Source organism: Parasteatoda tepidariorum, chromosome 4 (genome assembly GCF_982258835.1).
Source record: "Parasteatoda tepidariorum strain Cologne lab strain chromosome 4, Ptep-v5.0, whole genome shotgun sequence".
NCBI lineage: Eukaryota > Metazoa > Arthropoda > Arachnida > Araneae > Theridiidae > Parasteatoda > Parasteatoda tepidariorum.
In genome coordinates, this window is record NC_141758.1 from 117,102,500 (window position 1) to 117,128,976 (window position 26,477).

At 26.0% G+C, this 26,477-nt stretch overlaps 1 long non-coding RNA gene across 9 annotated transcripts in view; it reads left to right on the top strand.

The window, feature by feature from the left end:
* The first annotated feature begins 457 nt into the window (after positions 1 to 457).
* Positions 458 to 26,477, top strand: part of LOC147812630 (uncharacterized) — a 69,976-nt gene continuing 43,956 nt past the window's right edge. For 5 of the 9 annotated variants that reach the window (XR_015433501.1, XR_015433503.1, XR_015433502.1 and 2 more), the window contains exons 1-4: positions 479 to 989; positions 2,015 to 2,112; positions 11,270 to 11,383; positions 23,907 to 24,030. This is a non-coding gene — a long non-coding RNA (uncharacterized LOC147812630). Of the gene's footprint in view, positions 1,015 to 2,014; positions 2,113 to 11,269; positions 11,384 to 16,449; positions 16,689 to 23,906; positions 24,031 to 26,477 lie in introns of all 9 variants that reach the window. The other 4 variants (XR_015433509.1, XR_015433508.1, XR_015433505.1 and 1 more) reach the window with 3 other exon arrangements.

The window sequence follows — 26,477 nt, forward strand, 5'->3', positions numbered from 1 at the left end:
CGACAATTTAACGTGAATCAAGTGTTCTGTATATAGAAATAACTATTTTTCCTTTCTGAAATAGCGAATAATAGCTAATAAGCAGATAAATTTTGATTATTTTTTACTAAAGAAAACGAATAGTTTGGGGAGGAATTTAGACGAGAGAATTTTTTTTTTCTTTCAAAGTACGTAAATAAAAGAAGCATTGTCATGTTATGAGTAAGCAAAGTAGCTCTATTTCGATCAAGCTAACATGGAACTGGGAAGTTAGCAATTTTTTTGTGGGGAGATGGGGGCCACTGGGTGCCATCTCGTCTGCAGAGGATCAAAATTGTGATTTCGTGTCTTCGGATCATCCTCAGGGATGTTTCCCTGACCGTCACCAATAGCCCGTGCAGCTCTACTGCGACGTAAATGCGACTACACCCAAAATATCTTAAAACGTCATAGAAAACAAGTAAGCTAAGAGCGTGAAAATATTTTCGCACAATCTTTCGAAATTAATTTAAAGCCAACAATTTTTTTTTTATTTGTAGCATTTGAATTTGCTTTTAGCATTGGTTGATAAAATTACCAAAAGAGTATTTTTAAATCAAAAATTTGACTAAAATTAAAAAAGGTTTTTGAAACTTAACTAAATTGTAATAGCTCTGCTGATGTTGACCCGTGTTAAAGTTCTTGTGCTTGTCCTGCTGGATGTTTCTTGTGACTGCATTGTTGATCATGAATTTTTAATGCGCTAATGAATTTAATTTATGTGAATGTTCGTGAAATTATGTAAACATGTCATTTAAGCCCAGCAAAATTAGTTTTTAAGTAAAAGTGCTATTTTATATTTTATCATTTCGGTTGTTTCAAGTAGCAGTTTAAATTATGCAGGGATATATTCGTAATCTGACCTGTGAAGCCAACTAAATTTGCCAAGACCCAGGTTATCCAGGAAATACATCCAGAAATAAAAGTATATGCTGGGATGGGGCGTATATGGATATCATCAGATCGAAATAGTATTTCGATTTTTTCTTTAATTAGGTCGATAGTTCACTTGTTATTTTTAAGCTAGATTTAGTTTAAATTTATTATATCTGCTCTCTTTTATTTTGAAGTTTTATTTGGGGGTAAATTACCGAATTGTGTAGGATATTATACATGGTGTAAACCTATTTAGTGTGATCTTGGCCAACAATAATATAATACCTTAATTCTGGTGGCCAAGGGTGTGATAAATATGTATTATATTCTGTAACGATATAAACAAGAAATTTACTCAATCCGAAAAGTTAACAAAACTCAAATAATTCATTTGCTAGTTTAAGACAGTGCTAAACATTCAAGGAACTAGCTCATTTGTTTATTTTTTTTTCTTGATAAATTTGTGTGTATTCTGTAATACTTAGCTTTGTTAATCTGAAATGTTCTGATGTTTTTAAACATTATTATTTCTCAGAATTCCAATTGCTATTTTTAATTGAAAGATAATCTATATTTCATTGTTCTGTAACTATTATATTAAGATACTAAGAAAATGTTCATTCTAGACCTTAAAAAGGGCAGGGCACATGAAGCTGGAAAGAGCCCCTAAAAAAGGGCTCACATCATAAAAAAGAGCATTATTTAAAAATATTTACTTTACTTTTAGGACACCCAAAATATAAAAAGTTTTTAATTTTATCACTAAAAAAAAATTTTTGTTGTTGATGTAATTAGTTTAAAATAATACCCTTAATTCAATTGGTATATTCTATAAGTTGATTTTAAAGTGAGCGTAATTATAAAATTTTGAAGCGCATGATAAAATATCTATATGGTTCGAGAGTTGGTGCGAAATTTACATTTTTGTAAAATCCTAATATTGTTTTTCTTTTCATGTTGCTTATTTATACACTATTATACTATGCTTATTTATACACTTAATTTAAAATATATTTTTCCTTCCTATCTAGATGATGAAAATCAGATTTTTTTTCTTTTCATGTTTATAATTATGCTTATTCATGCATTCAATTGAAAATATTTTTTCTTTCTTATCTAGAAGATGAAAATGTTGGACATCCATTTTGGAAGATTGTAAGCATGAAAAAAATTGATGGTGCTATCCTTGGTTGTCAAAAACAAGAAGCTGATATAATGGTTAGTCAGTAATTAACAATAAATTTAATTCATTCTTACCCATTGCAAGAGTAAATACCCTACCCACTGGGTACTTACCTCATTTATAGTTGCAATCTCAATAAATCGAACCTCATCTTAACTATAAGATTTTTTGTTTTCTTTCAAAGTTTTTACTACAAAATCAAAAGATTTACCCATTGTTATAAATTTAAGAAAAATTTATTAGTTACAAATTTTATGAATAAAAAACTATAAATTAGTTAATTTGAAGGAAATAATGTAATTTTTTTTTATTGAAATGAGAAAAAAATTTTTTTTGGTGTTTTCTTTCTTTTTTGAATTTATTTGAGACATTATTTTATTTCGTATAAAAAAATTTTTAGGTCCTTGTTTTTAAGTACTAGTTCCCTAAACACTCATTATTTTAGTTCAAATTTACTTACTACCCTGTCATTAAGGTTGGTAAATTTAAGCAAGGAAAAATTAAAAATATTATTACAATCAAACGAATCACTGTAAAGGAAACTTGGACTGAAAACATTAAAACACATTCGATTGCAGGAGCTAGAGAAAAAAAGATTTAACGTTATGAAAAAAGCAATTCGATTATTATTTCTGCTAGCAATCATACAGATCTTTTTGTACATCTTTAAGCACAATTTAAGAGTGCTTTTTGTTTCCTTTTTCCTTAAATATTAAGTTTACTGATATAAATATATATCACATAACACCACCTAAAAAGTGCATCCACCACCCTCCAAAATATTCCTTGTCCATCCCTGACTTCCATAATTCTATAAACAAATATTGAAGAAAGACTTATCTTTAAAAACTCATTCAATTTTTAATATTGTCCATTACAATGTGTATTTTTATTACAAATCACAAAAGAGTTTAATTTAAAGACATATTTAATTAAAATTTAATGTTGTAAATTTAATTAAAAACTCAGAACAATATTAATAATCAATATTTCACATAAAACTGAAAATTAAATACAAGATCTTAATAAATTTAACTCAGTCAAATTTGTCAATCTCTTGTTTAATTGTCTAAATTATCTTGTATTTTAAAGATTTGTTTTCCTCATACTTGACAAAATAATTCACTAATATAAAAATTAAATTTTTCACTTTAATATTTTTTGAAAAAATGATTTTTTTTTTTTAAAATTTCATTAAAATATCAACTGATTTTAAAATTACATTAAAAAAAGCATTTATTTTAAATAAAATAGTTATATTTTGTTTTTTTTTTACAAAAACTTACAAAAGAAATTTCCAGTTTTAGTTTAGTCATTTAATATAAATATTAAATTTATAGAATTAATAGAAATGAACACAGTTAAGAATTTTTAAACTCATCCCTTATGCATATAAATTTCTTCTATTTTATCCAGTTAATGCCATTGTCTTCGAAAAAAATGATTTTTTCTTGAAAAGCGCTCAATTTTCACGTAAATCACTTAACATAAAGTCTACTTTGTGATACTGCACAATACCTTTTAACATTGCTTTTTATTGTGACAATTTAGCTCCTCTGCTTGGTATTTATAGTTTTTTGAAATATTTTTCCTGGAATTGATATTCTTTAGTGTTCATTTTTTGAAATTAAAAATGTTATGTTATTGCCAGAACTATAAGCAAGGCAAATGATGGTTATATATTTTAAAAATGACGAAAACTTATAAAAGCCTTGATTTAGGGTACTACCCCCAAGGCAGAGGTAAATACCCATTTATAAATACCATACTTACTGGGTATTTATCTGACCACATCTATACCCATGCAGTGTTTGGCTAAATTTGAATTGATAAAACTCTTAATAAATATAAAATAATGACTATAAAATATGTAAACTTGTAATTGCTGCAATTTTTGTAGTCTTTATCAAATTTTCTTATTTATTTTCCTTCTCAGTGACGATACATATTATATAAAAAACTATTTTAAGTTTGAAATTTTTTTTTGTTTATAAAAATAAATAATTATAATAAAATTTGCATAAAACACTGAAAAGTTAAAAATTTTATACCTTATTATTTTGAACTTTTTATTAAAAATTTTTCATGCAATAAATTTGTCCTAAAAAATTTTAAGCAGAGGAACTTTTTTTAGAGGAAAGAAGAGGAATTAGGTGATTGAATGCGCCTAAAAGTTTAGCTTTTAGGCTCATTCAATGACCTAATTATTCTTTAGTTTAATGAGAACAATCACAAATTTATCTTTAAAATGATAAAAATAGAAATCAAGGTTTATGTATCATGTAAACTAAAAAAGTAAATTAATGTTATTAGTTTTACCCATGCTATTTTCTCTTTGCTTAATCAGATGAAAGCATACTGCAAAATAAAAATACCTTTTTTGGTAGAATATAGATTTTAAAAATAATTGATTATTCTAAAATTCTCAATAATTCCCATTAAACTTTGTTCAGCAGTTTAAGCTTCTAAAAATTTTTTGAAGAACCTAATTTTATTATTGATTTTCTGAAAAATGTTTTTTCTCCTACAGAATTTAAAAAAATAAGTTTTATTTGGATAACGAAATAGCAGGGTCTTATACTAATTCTTATTATCGGCATTGCAACAGATTTGTGTCTTAAAATATTTGTACAAATATTTTAAAAGCAAAATAAGCAAATACAAAATTGAAAAAGTCATTATAATGATCTATTATATAGCTATTATAAAATTATAAAGTTTCTAAAAAACCTCAAAATTTAGATTTTTTGTCTTCTATATTTTTATATATTTCTTTTTATTCTTCTCAACAAAATCCTTCTTAAATTAAATCAATTTCTTATTTAATAACAAATCCTTTTAGTTAGTTTACTTTGACTTATATAGTGACTTATTCATTTGAATTTTGTTTATTAATATGAATTTGAAACAAATGAGATTTAAAAAAAAAAAGAATCACTTCTGACTCGTGTCTATATAAATAGGAAATATATTGTATTACAGAGTTCTCCCTACGAATAAAATAGGGTTGGGCGCTTCCTCTCTGAAAAAAGCTTTTTGAGTTTTGAAAGGAACTCACATTAAAAATTAAAATTGGTAATATTATGTTATAAGTGAATTTTATCCACAACAATTTTTAAATTACCTCATACTATCATAAATTGTCTCATACTATCTTATAAGTATATTTCGAAGGTAATTCTCTCTCATTATCAAAATCTGAGAAGAGATTGTTGTTAATGAAAATAATTAAAGGTATGCTAACAAACAAACTCTGTGCATATTTTTTTTCAATTAAAAGTAAACTAACAAAAAATGATTAATTGATAAACAGCTTGAGAGCGTTTTTTAATAATTTTAACTAAAAATTATAAGAAAATAAACTTTAAAATGTGCATTTTTTGAAAAAAAAATATTTAGAAATTAGTTTTAAAATTACTTAAAAAAAATTATTAATATGCTCCTCCCCGACCTCCCCCTAAAAAGATACTTCTATTATAGAATGTTAGCCAGTTGAGAATAGTCCAAACAAAGTAAATGTTTGTAAAAGTAATCTGAATTTAACCTATAAACACATAATTTTACCAATGTGTAATTGTTATTTAAGCAATGAATTAATTTTTTTCAAAATGGAATCTGAATAAAAAGACAATATTTTTAAAAGAGAGTGTCTTATTTTTATAAAAAGGGCAAAGAGCATTTATTGGGGTCAAAGGGCAAGCTGAAAGGGTTGCCCTTCACAAAAGGGTTAAGGAGAACACTGGTATTAAAATATACTGTTAATGAATTTCTTATAACAAAATAACTAAATGTTGCATTTTTAGAATGTTTTTCAATCCCCTTGAAAAATTATAATTATTGGAGATAAGATTTTGTTTTTTCCGATCAATAATATAAAAAATGTTGTTTAGTGTGTCTTAAGGAGAATTCTCAAGCTCTTCCAACACTTATGTATCTTTGAATTATTAGGTATGCTCTATCATTAATATTGTTAAAAGTATCATTGTTGTATTAATTTTAAAAGAAAAGTTTTAAATTACCTTTTTTCAAACTTGTGAAGTTTCTAATAGTGTTCTAACAGCTGAACCTTGATTATTTCCATTCTATTTATCCTTTTACTGTTATTTCCAAAGAGTGAATGTAAGCAATTGATAACTGTTTTTCCAAGTTTATAGCTTCTTGGTAAAGCACAACATTATTTAATAATTTCGACCAATTTTTTAAAAATCCATTTTGATGTTCATTTGATCCTTTTACTGTTACATTATTTGGGCAAATTATTAATGGTTGTCCCTACCATTATCGCATTATCATTACTTTAAATTAGAAGTCATTCAAATATTATATAAGCATAGTTTTGGCAATTTCAAACACCTCCCTTATCAGCAAAATTAAACAAATTTCAAACCTTATTCCATGTGTCAGGATATTGCATCACCCTCTGGTTTTTACTTTCTTTTCAGTACTAATTTAATTTAAGGATAAAATTCTAATAAAAGATATTAACTTTATGTTAAACAACTATTGTATACAACTAATAAAAGCTAATATAAAAACACTCCCTTTTCTTTCGTCGTTTTTTTTTTTATACTTTAAAAATAGTTCAAGGTCAGTTAAATGGGAGTCTGTTTTAAATTTGGAAAAAGACCCTTATCCTTATCTACCCCTCTCCTGTGATTGGATATCAAAATAAAAGTAGGATGTGGGAAAACCAACAGGGAAAAGGAAATCTTCAACGAAACCATGTCTAATATTAGTCTTGTTTTAACCATGCATAGCATGCACTATTTTTAATGTGTGCAACTTTTTATTTATTTGCTTACGTGTGAAAAGGGCAGTTTTATTCCGATTCAAAAATCTGGTAATTTCTGATGTATTTAATTTATATACTCATAATTATGAAATGGTAAAAAAATTTGCAATGTAGTTTTCAAAAAGCTCCAATGAGTAAATTCTTAAAGGTGAAAGGGGAATACATAATTTTCCCCTTTGACTTTTTCTTGTTGGATTATCTTTCACTTTGATATTTGGAAAGCCAGAATTTTTTGCAGACAATTTTTGTTTCTGTACACGGCTTTAGTTACCAATCGATATGCAGTATTTTTTTCAAAGTTTAAATATAATCATTGCATTAACTTCATTTAACTTTTTTATCATTTTATGAATTTGGATTTAATATAAAGATTGAATATTAAGCGATTCTTCCTTTTCTTTGGGAATTAAGGTAGGAAATAAGTGGAATAAAAAAATAAAAAAAAACTTTTAATTTTATAGAATTTTTATTAATGTTTTTGTCATGATTAGCATTTTCTCGGTTTCTGTAAATATATAAAATATTGACAATGAAACTGCAAAATACATCTAATTGAAATGATTCATTCAGTTAAGTTGGAAGTTATTGCTTTGAGTTTAATTGAGACTGTTCATTCATAAATCTTTTATCTTCATAATTTCTTATATTCATAATTGATTGCTCAATTTGTATATAGTTTGTAAATTACTCCAATTTTCTTAAGTATTTTTATTTGACAAAAAATTGCATCATATTATAACTTCCGAATTCTTTTTTTTTATGTATATATATTTTGCTTTAATTGTAAGTACTATTTTATATTTGATTGATAATTCATATTCTCTAATTCTTAAGATAGGATAAAAGTATAAAGCAAATAATTCAAAAATAATTTTACAACTATGGCACACAAAAATGCCTAATGTAAAAAGTTATATAGATTCAGGGGTCACATTCCCCCTAAAATTCATAAAATTCCTAAAACTATGTGCAAACCCTAAAATTCCTAAAAATCTGATAAAATTTTGTTGGTGTTCCTAAAAAACTGGAGTTATAGGCTAAATATAAATAAAAAAGCAATAATCTAAAATATAAGAATTTAACTACATTAATTAAAACTGTTTTAATTTTGCCACATGGGAATTCTGATCCTGAGAGAGGTTTTTCGATAAATAAAGCAATGCTTAATGTGAGTCACCATGAGAATACTATTATGTCTCTTAGACTAATCAAAGATACCATTCGAAATTATGAAGGAGTGTTGAAGATCACTACAACACTATTGAGGGCAGTAAAAGAATCTCACAAATCATATCTAGAATATATTAGAAAAATGATCATGATTAATTTCTTTTTCTCTAACTTCTAATATAAATTGCTGATTTGAAATCTAATAATATCACACAATAGTTTTTCTTAATAAGGTAAGGTAAAGGGTAATAATAAAGTTTTGATTAAGAAGCTAAAAATTAAATAAAAATCCAAGTTGGTGTCAATTTATTTTTTCTTTTGATTTATTCTCACTTTTGCCTGTTCCTGAATTATGCACTTAATTTCTGATAGGTAATATGTAAAGTTGAAATTTCATTTTTACACTTCAGAGATTTCATTCTTGACTTAATAAATTTCAGAGCTTTATTTTATGGCTTGCAATTATTTATGATATGTGTGGATGAATTGTAATAATCTTCTGTTATGTAATAAGCTACCGTGTGATCTGTTTTTATCCTAGCAAAATCATATATTACCCCTAAAATTTTTTGAAAAAAGTTCCTAAAATTACCCTAAAATTTTAAAAAACTTTGCTGCTACCCCTGTAGATTGTGCATGTTTTACAAGGAGATGCCCCAAGGGTAAAATATTACCCTTTAAAGTTTCAGTTCATTTACCTTTAAATTCAGAAAAACTTTGAAACTCACCTGCAGTTGTGGTGCAGCATTTAGACTTTCCATTTTCTGTTGAGAGGTTCAGATTTCGATAGAATATTTATTATCTTTAACTTTCTTTTCTAAAAATGAACTATTTAACATGTTTTATGCAATTTATAAATTATTTTAAAAACAAAAAATATCAGTATCTGTTTAATTTTATCTTATTAAAATATATGGAATAATTAAAAAATGTGTAATTCCAAGTTAAAATTTTGTTGTTATTTTTTTAAATTACAAATTTAAGTTAAGAAATTTTGTAATTTAAAACTCGCATTGAAATGTTATAATTAGTTAAAAATTAATTCAAATATTTTGATTAAAAAATAAGAAAAATAAAACATGTATAAATTTTTGTCTTAAAAATTTAATTTTTTAAACAAATTAATGTTGATTAAAAAAATTATAATTTATAATTTGAATAAAACTTATTAAATAGTTTTTAACCTTTTTAGATAAAGAAATTTGAATTGAACTCCTGACCTCACAGGTAGAAGGTAAACAGCCTAACTGTTACACCACGAAAGAAAAAAAAATTCAACTAAACCAATATTAACTTAGTTTTAAAATAAACTAAAATACGCATTTGAAAATAATGAAGTTATATTTCTTGAAACTAATAAGAAATCAATTATAAATGATTAAATAAAAATAAATAAAATAACTTATTTTAAGAAAAAGTTTTCAGCGATTTTTCAAAATTGCCTCATGCAATACCCACCATCTCCCTCCCCACAAACTGTGATGACATTTTCGACCAATAACTTGTCTTGGCTATTCTTAAATATTATCACACGTTTAATTTGTGCCCTATCTTAGCCACATGCTCCTTCTTAATTTAAGCTTAATTTTGTTTTAATAGGAATTTTCTAGATGTGTTCCACCCTTGTTAGATACAAACTTGTGTGCATGCAATCGCTTGTGAGAACTGAACAACAATATTTGGGCATAAGCTTACTTTTCTGGGTTACACCAAAAATCACAATTGAAATTGCAAGCATTCTCTAAAATGTTTAATCCTCTTTGAATAGAATTAAATTAATTTTGTTCAGTATATTATGAACTGATAACATATCGATAAGACTGCTTTAAAACTCTACTACGCTTTTTAGTTTGTCTCAGAAAGATATTTTTGAGCAATTATATAGTTTTTTTTTTTGCAAATTCAAGAATGGTATTTATTATAAGGATATTTTTTGTGCTGTCTAATTTAAACATTTTTTGATTTTGTCCGTTTTATTTTCTAAGTATTCCTTTTGTGTATGTGGATAAACAATTCAATACTGCTGTTTGCATTACTTTGTTGTTTTTGAAAATTTTTATTTTATACTTCAATTAAACTTATTTAATTCTTGTACATTTCCATTATTTCACAATGATTTGTTTATAATAAATATTTCTATCAGGTGGAATATTTTTCTAACTTGTATCTAAAATTTGACAAGAGTTAACTTAGAAGTTGCAATTGCTAATGTGTCTTTTGAAGACTTTTATTTATCTTTCAGGTTTTGAAGTGGTTATTAACTTTTTATTTCTTAATTTAAAAGTTCATGTATTTCTCTTAATATGGTCACATACATTTTTCTTAATATGGTCATATATTTTTCTTAATATGGTTATTAAAAAAATCATATAGTATTTTGATGAATATAGAACCATAGTTTTTGATATATATAATTTTCACAAGATTCTTAAAATAAGATCCTTAATGCATTGACCTCTAATAATGTTTTAAGATTTGCTATTCCTTTTTCTCTTCAATAAGAATTTCTCTTCACTTTTTATATTGACACATTTTTTTTTAACGACAAGCTGTAAAGTTTCACATTTATCAAAAGCTTCTTATTTTCTATGTTTGCGTAAATTTTAGTTGAATTTTAAATAACTGGTAGATTCTTAAACTGATATTCAAAGAAACATTTAAAATATATTTTAAAATTTCTCTTAAATACTTTTTAGAGAGGGGTTTAAACACTTCTAACAGAGAGCTTGATGACATTTTTTAATTCTGTTACATTTGTTTGAATAGTATTATAAATAGTATAAATATCAAAAAATCAAAAATACATGTTACAAATTGAAAATTCTATGCAAGTTTCAATTAGAGTGCACAATTGTATACAGTTACATTAAATCATCTTTAATGCAAAGTACAATGCAGAAAACATTGCAAAAACAAATGTTACAAATAGTGTGGAATATTTTAATCAGCCTATGAGAAAGGGCTTAAATACTTAAGAAAAATCAGCCTAAATTTTTTTTTACTGCTCTTTTTATTTTTTTAAATTCAGTTATATTTGTTTTCAAATTTTTTTTTATACCTATTTGTAATGTTTTTCTGTATAATTTTTCTGTAATGTGCTTTTTACCAAATATAATGCTCCATCATAGTTTTGATGCTTGTGTATTATTTTCATGGTTTTAATTTGTTTTGATTTTTTGTATCTCTTTTATACTTATCAATCTTTATATCATAATATTAATTACTTGTAGGACTCATCTTCACAGTCCTGCTTCACCTATAATTAAATTGTTTTGTTGGAAAAAGATGATCAACTTGAGATTAATCATGAAACAGTCTGGGAGAGGATGAAGAATACCTCTACAGTAAGTTTTAAATAATATAAAACTTGTAAATTTCTTTATTACATATACAGATAACCCAAGTGTTGTGCAGACTTGGGTGACCTCCTTATTACAATATTCCCACACTCCTTAGAAGTCCTTAAAAACTGCTTAATTTTTATTTTGGGAAATAAAGGCTATTAAAAGTACTTAATTTTGGTACAAGGTTTTTAAAAATATTTAATTTTTCAGCATCACTATAGTTGATGGGAACAATTTTTTCAGTTCAATTTTTTTAAACAAAAAGTTGATCTTTTATCACCTAGAATTAGACTATGGTAGAGCATTTAAGAGAGACAAGAAAGGGTGTGTCTGAGCAAGGGGGGTAAGCATATTTCATTCATATACTGGTTCTTTCATTAATATATTCTGCATTTTGTCTAAAATCTGTCCCAAACCTTTTGTTATAAATGTCGATTAGAATAAAATTCTAACTTAGATTTTAATAATCATTTTATTGAGTTAACATTGCAACTTAAAATGTTTCTTCTTCTTCTTTTAAAATTTCTAATTAACTTTTGGTAGTAAAATTAGTTCATGTTTTTCATCAGATTGTTTAGTAATCCTATGTAAAGTTAATTCCTAATAACAGTTTTGGCTGGAAATAATTTTATGTAATCCTCATTATAAAAGTTGAGGTACCATAAACATAATATGATAAGGTGATATTGCAGGATAAGAAAATGACAGTAATAATGAAGAATACTGTTTTGTTTTAAACTGTTAATTTGCAATAAAAATAAAATATCAAATCATAGTAATAGTAGAGAGTAATATTAAGAATGATAGAGGATAATAAAAAATATTACAAGTAAATGTCTATAAATGATTAAAAATTAAATAATTTACCAGTATTTATTAATTAAGTAACCTTATCAATTTTCTGCCTAAGGAATGTGTTGATACCCTTAAAAAATGGTTTTAGAGCCTTTTATTAATAAGTTTCACTGAAAAACATTGGTTTGAAAATTATAAGTCTTCTGAACATAATTGTGTTTTTATTCTATAAAAATTTCATAAAAATATTTATTTCAGTAAATTTACAAAAAAAAAGTTCAAACCAAATGAAAAAAAAATGAATGATTTAAGGTGCTTAAATACCAGCATTGTCTGTTTTTACTTGAAGAAGGACTTAATTTGACATGACATATTAAGAAAACTACTATCATGCATGACTCTAATTATACTTTTTAGTATTAATTCTTTTAATATTCATTTGAAACATTTTATTAATGGAAAAGAAGAATTTTTTCGGTATAACTGAATATTTAGCGAGATTGGCCCACAACTAAATATGTGATGCATGTCTGGCATAGTTGCCAACTGTTCCGGTTAAATCGCGTTTGTTCCGATTTTTTAGCTTTGTTTTGAAACTACGGTTTTAGGCCAAAATGTTCTGATTTTTCGACATTCTAGTGCCTTTTCACTCCTTATACCAATTTTCTTTCAACCCAGGGCAGGTCTAAAAACGAGAAGCAGGGCTTGTGACTTTTCCGCAAATATCACGGAATTCTGTTAGACCATTGGTTAGCGCGCTTCGCGAATCAAAGTTTTATAATCCGACGAGATTTTGAAACTATTGCTAAATCACATTGACGAGACGTTTATGATTCTTCTGCCAATTTGATTCCTTTGATTTGGCTGATTTTCGCCATTCTGAATATTAGGAACTCCATCGGAATCTGCTAATATCACAATTCTCATTCACACGATTTTAATATCAATCTTCAATTTTGATATTTAGCTAATTTAAAAGTTATGCGATGTAATTCATATTCTCATGATTTAAAAGTTATGCATCATGATTCCTATTTCCGCAATTTAGAAATTCAGTATTGTAATTTGTATTTTCGCTTTTTTAAAATCCAATTTCACGATTCATATTCACTCAATTTTTTTTAAATCAAGTATTATGATTCATGTAAGAAGTAAGTTTTTTCTTGAATTAATTACTATAAACATGTGATATTCTTTATTAGTAAGTAATTTAATTAAAACTGTTTGCTCAAAAAATTATTTTCAGCAAAAATGTTTTTTTCTGAAAATGTTTTTTTTTTTTTTCCCTTCAAAAATCCGACTTAGGTTTGCAAAAATTACTCGGTCTCACTTTGACGAACCCTGTTAGTAAATACAATTTTATCAGTACTTATATTATAATAAAGTTGCCTTTTATTGTTTTTTTTTATTGATTGATTTTCTTTTTCAAGAAAGGTCAATAATTGGCACTGTCACTGGTGGTATATATGCATATTCGATGATAAGCAATCCTATTATTTTTAAAGTCCTTTATTTTTGCTTTCTTAAAAGAGTGGGAATCCTGTATTAAGTACATTTGAATATTTTTTTTAAAATTCATTCAATTACTTTTGTAAAATTGTACTACATTATTACATACAAAAACTTTATATATTAAATTCCATGTAGTGTAGCCCTTGTTGCTGAACTTTATTCAGCCCAGCATTTGCTCTGTTTAATAGCATGTACAAGAGTAACTGTAATCTGGTACAAATTTTTTTTTAATTGATTATATAAAATTCATCATTCAATTTACTTCTGCAAATGTTTTCATATTTTGCAATATAATATCAGTTCACTCTTTGCATCTTTTTCCACCCATGTACCCTATATGTCATTCTCAGTCAATTAGGAATTCATATCATAATTAACTAAATGTTGATAATTTTTACATTAAAACTGTTGATTGAAGTCTGCAAATCAATGACTAGCAATAAAGAAACTTTAAGACAAAAATTTAGTTAAAGTTTTAAATTGCCATTGCATGAGAAAATGTAATTAATTACTGCATGCTCACTTAAATGCTTTTAAAACATACAAAGAAAATAATTAACTTTTTTCTTATCAATAAATAATTTATTAAAAAAATATGAAAAATATTTTAAATGATATTTTTTTGAAAAGTTATTGAATATTTTTAAGAAAATAAATAATATTGCTAGGAAATATGTAAATGACAGTTCATTTCACTTTTTGAAAATTTGTCATATATTTTGTGCCTACAACCAGTAAACATTTTCATTCAAACAACCCATTAATGATAATCTTATCTCCTTCATTTTCTTGTGCATTATCCACAATACCTAAACACATAGTAAAATATACTTTTACTTTATTGTCTAAACAATTTAATATAAAAAAATAAGAATGTTTTTGAATCTGTATTACTAAGTACTTGATTACAAATTGCTATCGTAAATAATCGCAACCACCAACCACATATTTTTTCTTAAAAATGACACAAATATTTTTGAATTTATTACAATATATTCTTGAAAACCAATTCCTATTATTATTATTATTTCCAATTACAGTCAACCCCGCTATAGTTAACCGTCTGCGGACTCAGTAATGTGTCCACTATAACCGTTGGTTCACTATATCCAAATTTTTTGAAGAATATTTTTTGCATAAGACAGTTGAATGATTGAAAATTGGCTTTGCAATTTTGTATAAGTTATTTAAAATATTATTACTAATTAACAGATAATAAAGCAAAAATTGATGGAAAAAGTAATTACGTCGCTAAATATTAGTTTTATTTTCACTTTTTATGAAAAAAATTTGTGATTTTTGATTGAACACAATTTGATTTTAAATTGAGTTCATCAATTTTCTTATCTACAATGTGCAAAGAATGCAAGATTTTTACATTTTGAACAAGATCTCGAACCATCTTAACAAAGCATCTTCTACGTTTTCTCTTTCAGCTCCACGCAGTTTTTTCGATGAAACCATGTTTTTGTCGTATGCCGCAAGAATTGCACTTCGATTTTTCCAAATGTTTGAAACTGTAGACTTTGACAAGGAAAATTCCTTACACAGTGTCGATTGATTGGTTCCATCATCAATACGCTTTACAATTTTAACTTTGTCCTCTATCGAAAACGCTTTTCTCTTTAGAGAATTTGCCATTTTCACTGCTTTTGAAATAAAAATCTTGTCTCAAATAGATAATGTAAGAATATGAAGAGAGCAGCTGTAGAATGAGTTAAATTGTTCCCCTTCTTGATTGTCAAGGGGTGATTTGTAAAGAATATGGTTTGAACAGATAAGAAAATTCTAAAAATTCAGCAGGTGGCCAAGTTAACTAGTTGTAGAGCAAGCTTGGGGAAAAGAGATAAAGCAAGGCTTGTCAGGGAGGAGGGAGTATAAGATAAATGATCTGTTTGACATTTATTACAGTATGGTTAAAAGTGATAAGCATAAAGGAGAGTAATATGGCACATTTTATTGGAATGCATTCATTTTCAGTCCCAACACCTACAAGTTTAAAGATGGAGGACTGAAAAAGATATTTAAAGAAATGAAATTTGAGTTCACTATAACCGAGTTTCCGAGTTCTAAGCTGTTCACTATAAGCGTTAAAAAATAACATTATTTAAATAGGAATAAGGACGGGACCGCTAAAAAAGTTCACTACATCCGAGTGTTCACTATATCCCAGGTTCACTATAGCGGGGTTCGACTGTATTATTATTATTTCTTGAATAAAATGTAGACTTTTGATGAAAGTAAAGCATAATGTTTATAAATTAAAATCATTTTCCAAGTGAGTACTTGCAAACCTAACACTGATTTATTTGCTTTATTCCATACTATCTGTTGGAGTTTCAGGATGTTTGGAATAAAGTTCATTTGGCAATTATGTCTCAGGATTTTCAGTGCCATTCTTCGTGACTGTAAAAAGTCATACCTCTAATTAACTATGCACATATTTGCATCGATTTTAATGAGGATATTAATGTTAACTTATTCTTAAAGGGCCTAGCATATTTTTTTCTAACAATTCTTGCTACTCTTTTTTTTTCCAAACTAGCACATTGTGGATTCTTCCTATTTATATGTTAACTTAGAAGCTCATAAGTTAACTCTTTATTGAGTTTTGATAAATACGCATGCTTTGTGTAATCTTTTTATTTATGCCACTTTTGTTCTTCACTTTTGGCATAAGTAGAACTTTTATTCTTGATATTGATTTTATTACCCATATTTATACAATTGATTTACAGTAAACTTCCGATTATTCACAGGTAGAGAATTCAGATCATCAGCGCTTCACCTTTTTTTCACAATGACAAACAACATAATGTTTAGAATTGAGAACTAATAAATTCATAGAGATGAAACTATTTCAAGACTTTTGAGAACAACATACTAGCAAAGATTCATGTTTGTAGTCTAGATGTTCGCAACTAATCAAATAATAGGTCTACACTGAAACATTGCAGCTTCAAGTGCATTAAATTAGTAATAAGGAGCACTGAAAATGGTGAGAAACAGCAAAACAATGTGAGTCATGGTTTACAGTTGTGGAACTACGAATACAGGATGAAGTTTAAATTTCAATGAATAGATTCCAGTTTCTTCTCCTGGATGGTATTGTTGCATTCAAAGCAATAATATTGATAGCAAAGTTTTTCCATCTTGCTTTAATTTGATGACTGGGAATGTATTATCCTCATGGTCATTTATTTAGTCAACACATTCTTGGAACCCTTAACAGATTATCCCCAAATTTGCTTATCCGCGCTTCAGGGGTCACTCAATTCAGTAAGTAATCGGGAGGTTACCCCTTATGTTAAAAACTATCAACAAATTACTAATGCTGAAATTGCTAACTTCTAGGTCATGGAGAAATTGTTTTTCTTTTTTTAAAAGAACCGAATCTTTATTTATTATATGTAAAAATAAAAAATATATAATATTAATAACTTTTTATAAGTAGAGCTAACTAAAAGATCCAAATTGAAATTACAACATTTAGATCTTAATCTAGTTAAAACTATAAGTGAAACTTTTTATGCAAATATTCTAAATTTTTTTTGGTGCAAAAAAGAAAGAAATATATGTTGAGCAAACTTCCAATAAAAATTATGAAGATAAATTTAAAAGAATACATCTAATTTTAGATATAGTTTTTTTAGCTATTCAGTTTATTTGTTTTTTACAAAGCTCACGTTTTTAAATCAAAAAACTATCTGTGGGACACAAAAAATAATATATTCATAACTATCCAAACACTTTTAATTAAATTTTTTTAACTTTTTCTCAATTAATTATATTTATCTCTTATTTGAATACAATCCTTTATTCGGCAGTCATTTTCCTAATGTAATTATTTCGGTAATTATACATTGAAAGAAATTGCTATAAAGGTAAGTTATTATATAGTTTGTACAAATAAATTTTTTTTTACTCCCAATTTATTGAAGAAAGCTGGGGGGACAGTAATTACACTCAATAAAGTAACACATGGAGTTTTTTAAGATTAAGTAAAACTTATATACTATAAAAGCAAACTTTAATATTCTTTCAAGAAAAATGCTCTTTATAACCCGGGAATTTTATTTTATTCATCTAAAGCCACCAATTGAGTTTTATTGGCACTTTATGTATTTGGGATAGTTTATACACAAATATTGGGGATATATTCAAAATTATGTGTAGAACAAAATAAATTAATCTATGAATATGAATCATGTATACTTAAATCAATTAGAAATTCATACTAAATCAGATTAGATGTGAATTCATCTATAGATTTCTTGATTAATGTAATAAATTACTTAAAAGTTCAAAATTCCATTTTGGGAACAAAGGAACAGTTATGATATTTCATTTGCATTATTTTCTTAAAAATATAATTTAAATACAAAGTGTAATTGGTGCATATTTTTTTTTTGCTCATTTAGAATTTTTAATCACAGTTTAACATGAAATAATAGTAATTAAAAAAATAAGACAAATAAAAAAGAATGCTTTAGCATGGACAAGTTAAAGAGAAGAATTGAGAAAAATGACTCTTTTAATTTTTGACATGTATGAATTTGGTGACACGATTTTCCTGCTCATTATAAAGCATCAATATAAACAAGATTTAACCCTTCTACTAAGTTTTTTACAGTTCTTTAAAATTTGTTTATTTTGTAAATAATAATAGAATATTTTTTTGTGAAAATTTTTTTCTATCACTTTAATAAGATTCCATTACTTTTCATTATTTTTTAAGCATGCTACCTTTTTTCAATTAGTTAATATAACATTTTCATGAAATAGTAATGTAATACATTTAATTAATTGTGTTAAGCAAGATCAAATACAGGGAAACTTTAAATATTAGTTAAAGTAGTGCAAATATCAAACAATTCTTTATTCTATTGCCTTAAAGTCAAATTTAATATTTATTCATTCACTGTGATCATAATTATTGATAAGCTTGCTAGGGGTTAAATCTTTATTTAAAAAATTGTAATTAAATCTGAAGAACTGAAATATATTTTGTCTCCTGAAATCTTAAGTAATATTCTGTGGATACCTGAAAAATGAGCAAAATAAAATCTTCATTTTAAACTCTGCTGAATTTCTCTTAACATAGTACAATTTTGATATTCTGAATCTCTTCTGGCAAGAAAATTTTTTTTAAATATCTTATGCTATTTGCAAATAAGTTTAGTTAAATTTAATATAGTTACTAATATCAAAATAACTTTCCTTTCTTACTATGCAACTTACAAAATGTATATCACACATTAAAAAAAAATTTTTTATTCATAAAAATCATTTTATCAGTTATATTAACATTTACATGAATGAAATAGTTTAGTTTTCACTATTTAAATTATGAATTCTAAAAGAAATAAAACTTATTTCTCATTGTTTAATTTTAGTATAATTTTTTTTATTAAAGCATTTAATGAATTTTTCAAAATTCTTATGCAATATTTAAAATTTTTTCTTTTTTTAATTAAGTTATAACTCAGGAAACTGATTTATTTGTAAATCTATATATATATATTTCTCTTACACGGCGACAAAAAAAGCCTCATTACAACTTCCTGAATGGCAACGCTAGAAAATCAACCAATGATTGCCGCTAAAAATTTCACATGCCAAATCTAGCTGAAGTGGCTCGACATATAGCCCTTTTAAAAACGGAAACTGGAATAACCAGAGAGAGCATCAGCAGGTTGTTCAATTCAGCTGCGGCAATCTCATACTATTAAGCTAGGCAGAAGTGAGTAGTCTTTGTTGATAGATCTCCATTTTAATATTTTGTCAAAAGCGCTTTTTTTCACGAATTTATATAGACTGAACCAGTTTTTAGTCATGGGCAACTTTATGTTGTCCTCTCTAGGGTTAGATCATTTGACAGCCTAACAGTGATAGCTCCAAGTCCAGAAATTTATAATTGTGTGTTTAAGGAAGTTCTTAATCTTTAATAGTAATTATTTTTTGTTATTAACAAAGCCCTTAATCTTTCTCAGTATTTGTTCGTATTTAGTATTTATTTCAAATTAATGTTTAGTATCTGCAAGTTTTTCTTATGTATGTCAAAGTTCAAAGATTTATTCTTATGTTTTTAACAAAGTTGTGAATCGTTCATGGTTATTATTTTTTAAAAACATAATGTTTTGTTCATGCAGGTTTTTCCATTGCAATTCACTTATTTCAATTTTTAATAGACTTAATTATAGCCAAAATTTTAACCTTTTTAAAGAGATATCAGTTGTTGAAATTTTATCTTAAGATTTTATACTATAGCACATTTCTAATGGGCTTAACGAATTACATGTCATTTATTTGAATTCAAATTTATTTTAATGACTTAGTATTTACTACAAAGATGTAATTTAAAAGAAAAAAAAAGTTGTTATATGGATTTGAATGATTGTTTTGAGAATTTCGCGCATTTGCAATGTACCTAAGTTAGTAGTGAGCAAAACGAGCTTGGCTTGCGAGGCAAACCATTTAAGATTGCGTAGCAATTTGCGGGGGTTGGTGAGCGTTAGCGAGCAGGGGGCGCAGCCCACTTGTATATTTTAATTCTTTAATAACTTGTTCCATATATATATATATAACTTATGTTGCCTACTTTTAAATAAAATTAATTTTGTAGCAGATTTTCTATGTACTCTTGAGAGTAATGGGCATTTCTACATCAATCATTCAATAAAAAAATTAAGGTCAATAATTTGGATAATCTAAACATGTTTGAAATTTTGAAAATTTACAAATTTTTTACAATTTGTAAATTAATAGATAGAGAGTTGACCTAGAGAGCTAAATTGTGTGATATTTTGTTAAGATTTTCAGAGCATTTTATGGCATGTAGCATAGCTAAACTATGAAAAAAATTATTTTTTGCTTAAATTTAAATATTAAAGCTTTAAATTTTTTCAAAATAATAAAATTTAATTTCCTTTCTCTGTTTTGGAAAAGTTGACACCAAAAAAATAAATTAATAAATAAAAAAACAGCCAAACTAGTCTTTAGTTTATCATTTACATAAACCAAATAGTAGTTAAAATCGCAAAATTCGCTATTAAAAAGAAGTTTTATTAAAAAGTGGCTTCTTCATTTGAACTACTAATTTTTATAACCTTTTCTGGTCAAAATTGTGATATTTGTTATTCCTTTTATTAAATAACTCATAATAAAATAATTATATCCTAGGGAACAAATTTTTTGTTGTGTTTATACAAGTACTTGATCTTAATTAATTCCAATGTATGAATTTCATATATGTAATTTCCAGTTTTGTTTCTTTAAAGCTGAGTTCACAACTATATAAAGAATGTATTGTATATATATATATATATATATATATATATATATATATATATATATATATATATATATATATATATATATATATATATATATATATATATTGTTATTTATGTTATTTTTAAACATTGAAAAAATTAAAAAGTAACATGAAAATTAAAAGTAACATTGCACAATGTATTTTTGAATGAAATAATAACATAACATAAGAATAAAAATTGATGTGGTCCAAAATATTGAAATATTTTATTATAAGCACTACAATTCATTTATAAAAGGAGAAAAAAAATTACTTATTTTTTAACATCACCTTTAGCTTTGATCACTGCATATAAACAATTACATGGAATAAACAAGTGTTTGACAATTTTCTTTCAAGTCTTAGTAGTCCTAATGCTTTTCGCTTTTTGTTAATTAGAGCAACTTCTTATAGTTCTTTCTTTATTATCCATAAACTATCAGTTGGGTAAGATCTGGGGAATTAACTGGCTACGGTGCCGTTGTGATTTTGTATTAAGCAAGATCTTGAAATATTTTAGTGTATGGTGTGAGGCTAGTTGAAAAATAAAATCATCTTCATTTGTGCTCATGCAATTCCATACTATCACACCAGCTTCCCGCACTTTTTCCGATACTATTGTATGAATGCATATCCAAACTCAAATGCCTTGATTTTCATAAGAGGCACAGAACATAGTTTCATCACTAATATTTTCTTTCAGTCTTTCAATCCTCATAACAAACTTGATTTGTATCATCACTTTCTTTTAAGGTTTTGTTTTATAGTCTTAAATAGTTTTGTTTGAGAGAAATATGAAATTGAAGGTGCTGAATCGATTTTTTTTTAACTTCACCATTCAGTTTTTTTTTTTTTTTTTTTTCATTTTATGTTTGATTTTTGGTAACCATTAAAATTATTATTTCTTTTTATTCTACTGATACTGCTATATGATTCTTGGTGAGAATAATCTGAACTGTTAGCTATATATATTTGAATTTTACTTGTTTGATATGAGTTATTAACTCTAAGTTTTATTGATTCTGAAATATCAGGAAAAGCGTTCCCTTTTGAAACAAGCATAAAACACAGAAAATCAAAATAATCGTTTAACAAATCAATAAATTAGTTTTTTTCTTGGATATTTAATATATATTTCAGTAAAACAAATTTTTTTTTTTTAGTTTGCCCTTTGTCTTTTTTAAACGTAGTCTGGCATATATCTGCTGTTATAAAAAATTTCCTTATTTTTTTCTTTAATTTTTCCTTAGCCCATTATAAAGCCTGTATTGTATGACATATTTTGTTTTCCTTTGTTTTAATTTATTTTTTCTCGAGTGCAGTCTCACTTTTCAAGTCAAGATCATTATAAATAAAATACATCGTTCATATCGTTATAAATAAAATATTAAGAAACTATTCCAACATAAAATTATAATCACTATGTATTTGACTAGTAAAATAAGCTTATTTCGCAAAAAATATTGACCTTTAAAAGAAAAGTTTATATGAAAATTGACTAACCCTGAATTTTTATTATAAAAACTTTTTGTTCGACTTCTAAACTTATAAGTCCATATTCAAATACTAACTAAATGTATAAATTTAAATTTATAATTTTTATTCAGTAAGGGTCAGATATTCCATTTAAATGTTTGACTTATGTTTATTTTGTCCTAAATTGAAGTACATCAAAATCAGAGGAGCTTCATTATAAAGTAATAAACTAATGCAGTATATATACCTGAAACTCAGTAAAGTTGAAGTCTCTATGCACTCTTTTAACTTTCAAACAGCTGCAGCTATTTTAAAATGTCTGTGGCTATTATTGTGTCTAGGTATTGTAAAATAGCTAGTACTGCATGATTATATTATTTAGAATGCCAACCCGAAGAAAGTTGGGGATTTGTCTCGACAAGATATTAGCTCTATCCTTAAGAGATTAGGGGAAAAGTAATGATCATGTAAAGTCTTTGAAAATTATTTCTCATTTTGATAACGTATATAGTGCTTAAAAATATTTTTTAAGTGCTTAAATATTACTTTTACTTATTTTTGTGTGATTACGCTACACACTCTGGAAATGCTCTTTGAGTACTTAAACTGATCATAGTACAATAAAAATTGCTAAATCCCAACTCTTTCATAAAAAGCAAATATGTTCAGTTAAACCTATTTGCACATAAAAACCCTTATAACTTCCAAACTATGAAACTTTCAAACTTCATTATCTTTACTTGTCTTTATGTCTGACTTTACTTGTCTGCTGCAGAAACTCACTTTGAACTTAAAATATTTGCATTTTGCTTTAAACTATAACTTTTGAAACATTTAACAGCTTTGTTCTAAATATTTTTATGTTCACTTATTTTGGTAGAATGATTCTAGAATTTATTTTTCTTCCAATTTTAAGTAATAAAGTCTCCTAGTTTTACTAGTTCCTTAGCTTTGTGATTACATATTTGAGATTAAAGGAGTAAATATGATGTAAGTACTCATTTTTCCAAACATAGAAGTTATTTAAAATTTTAATAACGTCACTGGGAAATAAAATTATATATATATAGGAATGAATGTCTGTATGTCTTTGTGCTAAGTCTGTGTTCCAAAAATAATGAAATTTGGCATATTTATAACTCGCAGCACTAAGAAGGTCAGTGTCATAGCATTCTATGACGAACTGTTCATGCGGGATAAGCCAGCGACAAATTTCATAGTTAATTTGTCTTGCAAGGCACAAGAAACGTTACTGTTATAAATGTTAAACTGGCTAATAATGAAACCCAAAAACCATAAGATAGTGTGATTCTCCAATAATGCCTTTTATTTAAAAGTATTCTTGTTCTGAAGGTTATATTTTTCTTCAAATTGTATTTTCATGTATCTGACATTCATTGCTTGAAAATATTTTACGTTTTTCAGCAGGTGAGCTACACTGATTCGCTTCTAACGGATCAGCATTTGAATCCCAGCCCTCCTTCTTCTACTAGTTCCTCTTGCTGGTCAATGTCTTCTTCTGTATCCTTACCTCCAGGCAGAGTCAGAAGTAAGTTAGTTATTTGTCTATTTTTTTTTTTAAATTTAATTCTAAAGGCTTTTTTTTATTCCATTATAGAAAAAAAGAAATTTTTCATAAGATTTTTTTTTTCTTATTGTAATTTAAAAAATAGCTTTCTTGATTTTTTGGTGGTCAGCCAGCAATTATCTAATCCGAATTCAACTAAATTAAAGAGCATTTTTATGCTAAATTAATTTATGCATTTTATAAGGTATTAATCATAAACTTTTGTAGAGAAGAAAAGGAAATTCTTACTTTTTGAAGCCACAAACTTTTTATGTTCTACATTATTTTATGACTCATTTTAGTTAATTTTTACATGAAAGATTTTAACTAGATTTCCTTATGTATAGTGCGCAAAATAAAAAGGACAACCCTAAGTAGCTTTTGATTTAATATTATCGGATCTTTACCTTTTAGGACTCAGTCTTAATGGTTCAAGAGCGTGACCTCAAATATGCTGATTAATTAATGCGGACGATATTTTAAGTTACACACATAAATGTATTTTCTCTGTATAAACATACTTTTCTTTGTTGATGGTTTCAAATTTCAAACCCCCAGAATATGGGATCTAACGGTATTCTGGAAAATATATTCTGGATAGCCTGGGCAGGAGTCACTACCAGAGTTTGAACCCCTTAATGTCAATTTTACTTTTTACGTATTTCACCATCAGTCTTAGAACTTTTTAAGCGAATTCAAAAGTTTTTGCTTATAATTATGTTAAAAAAAATTCATGAAGATTCTATACAAAATACAACTTTTAGTATATAAATTTTTTTTTAATTTAATAGTAATAGTCAAAAAACTATTGGATTGTAAGGTATATAAGTTTCTAGATCATTTTAAAGAATGCAGTTGTAAATTGCGAAATGCAAAAATTTAGCAAAATTGTTCGATTAGTTTTTGGGAAATCAATTGCATTACTGTTAAGTAATATTAAATATTATTTGTGCATTTTAGAGTTCAGATCCTTAATAATTAAGATAATTTAAAATAAAAAATCTTATTGAAGTAAAATTTATAATATTTATTATATATATCTTTCTTTTAAACAAAATCTGATTTTTATGTACCCTGATAAAATTGTCCTCCGATGTTTCGTTCAGGGCTGCTACAACCCTAAACACGAAATCACCTGGTATATTTCTTTGCTTAGCAAGTTAATTATTTGTTTGCTAAAACTACTTTGGCAGAGAGACCTTATAAAAAAAAGTTCTTTATATATCATTGTTAATAAGTCGGGTTGATTTTGGTTAATTAGTTTTAAATGGTTTGCATTAATTAAATAATATTAACCTTTTTTTTATTACTAATATTAAGAATTTTAGTGTAGTTTTATAGTTAAATGGTATTTAGTATTTATACATCTTATTAGAATTTTAATCATTAAACACAAAAAGAATTAAAAAAAAATTCTGATTGAAATAAAATGTTACACTGTTAAATCTGTATTTCTTAAACAAAACATGATTTTAACACTGATAAAATGGACACAGCATAAGTTAATTATTATTTTCTTTTTTTTTACTAAAATTACAAATGCAGAAAAATCTTAAATATTAATTTTGTTAATTTGTATAACAGAACAGGAAAACTTAAAAGATGGTTTATGTTTTCTCAGAATTAAGAAGAAACTTCAAAAACCCATTTTTTTCAAAATAGATTAAAATAAATGTAAAATCTGCCTCATTGATTTAGATTTTTTTTAAAACTCAAAAGAAAATGTTTTTGTTCATTATATATTTGATTACTTGATTATTTATTTCGTTATTTATTTGATTTGCTGATTAAACAAAGTATTTTTAGTCATCAAAATTGAATTTTGAATGATTAAAATGTAAAAATAAAAATTTAAAATGTCAAAGTGAAGTGTACATTGATGTACAGTCCGCAAAAAAAAAAAAAAAAACGAATCACCCTGAATAACTTTCGTTCTAATGATTGGATTTTCACGAACTAAGTGTCAGTCTTAAAGGCTCCGGGGGGTGACCTCAAATATGCTAATTAATTAGTGCTAATTATCAATTAAGTTACGAAATCAGACACAAAAACGTACTTTCTCTGACTAAACATACATTTTTTTTAACATATTTGGATTCTTAACCTTCGAAATATAGGGGGTAGCCGCAATCTAGGAAACATGGTCCCCATAGTTTGATCAGGAGAGCGATTCAAAGTTCGTACCCCTTAATGTTAATTTCACTTTTTAGGTTTTTAGCCATATTTTTAAAATTAATGAAGCAATTCAAAGAAAATTGCACCCACTCATAAAACTCACTTACCCAAAGATAATTTCATGAAAAAAATAATTTTTAATAATTATTAATTATTTTTTATTATTTAATTAAATTGAGGATGAAAAAATTTTGAATTATAAGGGATGAATTTTTTTATGCCATATTAATCTACATATTTTTCAATTGAAAAAT